This window comes from Schistocerca nitens, unplaced genomic scaffold (genome assembly GCF_023898315.1).
Source record: "Schistocerca nitens isolate TAMUIC-IGC-003100 unplaced genomic scaffold, iqSchNite1.1 HiC_scaffold_62, whole genome shotgun sequence".
Taxonomy (NCBI): Eukaryota; Metazoa; Arthropoda; class Insecta; order Orthoptera; family Acrididae; genus Schistocerca; species Schistocerca nitens.
Genome location: NW_026045610.1, coordinates 15,001 through 16,475, shown reverse-complemented (window position 1 = coordinate 16,475; position 1,475 = coordinate 15,001). Strand labels below are relative to the sequence as shown.

At 54.4% G+C, this 1,475-nt stretch overlaps 1 non-coding gene across 1 annotated transcript in view; it reads left to right on the top strand.

Moving 5' to 3' along the window:
• Nucleotides 1-375: 375 nt before the first annotated feature.
• LOC126217152 (small subunit ribosomal RNA) overlaps nt 376-1,475 on the top strand; it is a 1,909-nt gene continuing 809 nt past the window's right edge. Inside the window, exon 1 of the ribosomal RNA XR_007542353.1 lies at nt 376-1,475. This exon is cut by the window's right edge and continues 809 nt beyond it. This is a non-coding gene — a ribosomal RNA (small subunit ribosomal RNA).

Sequence of the window (1,475 nt, the reverse complement as noted above, 5' to 3'; positions counted from 1 at the left end):
CTCTGCCCCTCTGTGGCGCTGGCGTTGGAGCTGCCCGGTCACTGTTTGTGGCCGCGTGTTGTCTCCCGCCGGCAACACCACGACAGCACGCTCCCGGGCCTCTGTCGGCAGCGGCAAGCTCAGTTGGGGGCACGGGTGGTCGCACTGAAAGCGTCTACTCGCCTATCTCCGGGCGATTGCGCCTCTCTCGAACCCGACCAAGTACTTAGGACGGCGCTGCGCGCCGCCGGGACCTGAGAGGGTTTCGAGGTGTATCGTGCAGGGGAGCCCAGCCTCCTCCTGTTTGCAGAATAATTGAGCGGACGCTTGCGTGTTCGCGCGGGCCCCCGGGACACACTCCCGGGCGGCCGGCTGCTCAGCTCTAGTTGACGCAGCTCCCTGGTTGATCCTGCCAGTAGTCATATGCTTGTCTCAAAGATTAAGCCATGCATGTCTCAGTACAAGCCGCATTAAGGTGAAACCGCGAATGGCTCATTAAATCAGTTATGGTTCCTTAGATCGTACCCACGTTACTTGGATAACTGTGGTAATTCTAGAGCTAATACATGCAAACAGAGTCCCGACCAGAGATGGAAGGGACGCTTTTATTAGATCAAAACCAATCGGTCGGCTCGTCCGGTCCGTTTGCCTTGGTGACTCTGAATAACTTTGGGCTGATCGCACGGTCTTCGTACCGGCGACGCATCTTTCAAATGTCTGCCTTATCAACTGTCGATGGTAGGTTCTGCGCCTACCATGGTTGTAACGGGTAACGGGGAATCAGGGTTCGATTCCGGAGAGGGAGCCTGAGAAACGGCTACCACATCCAAGGAAGGCAGCAGGCGCGCAAATTACCCACTCCCGGCACGGGGAGGTAGTGACGAAAAATAACGATACGGGACTCATCCGAGGCCCCGTAATCGGAATGAGTACACTTTAAATCCTTTAACGAGTATCTATTGGAGGGCAAGTCTGGTGCCAGCAGCCGCGGTAATTCCAGCTCCAATAGCGTATATTAAAGTTGTTGCGGTTAAAAAGCTCGTAGTTGGATTTGTGTCCCACGCTGTTGGTTCACCGCCCGTCGGTGTTTAACTGGCATGTATCGTGGGACGTCCTGCCGGTGGGGCGAGCCGAAGGCGTGCGACCGCCTCGTGCGTGCTCGTGCGTCCCGAGGCGGACCCCGTTGAAATCCTACCAGGGTGCTCTTTATTGAGTGTCTCGGTGGGCCGGCACGTTTACTTTGAACAAATTAGAGTGCTTAAAGCAGGCAAGCCCGCCTGAATACTGTGTGCATGGAATAATGGAATAGGACCTCGGTTCTATTTTGTTGGTTTTCGGAACCCGAGGTAATGATTAATAGGGACAGGCGGGGGCATTCGTATTGCGACGTTAGAGGTGAAATTCTTGGATCGTCGCAAGACGAACAGAAGCGAAAGCATTTGCCAAGTATGTTTTCATTAATCAAGAACGAAAGTTAGAGGTTCGAAGGCGATCAG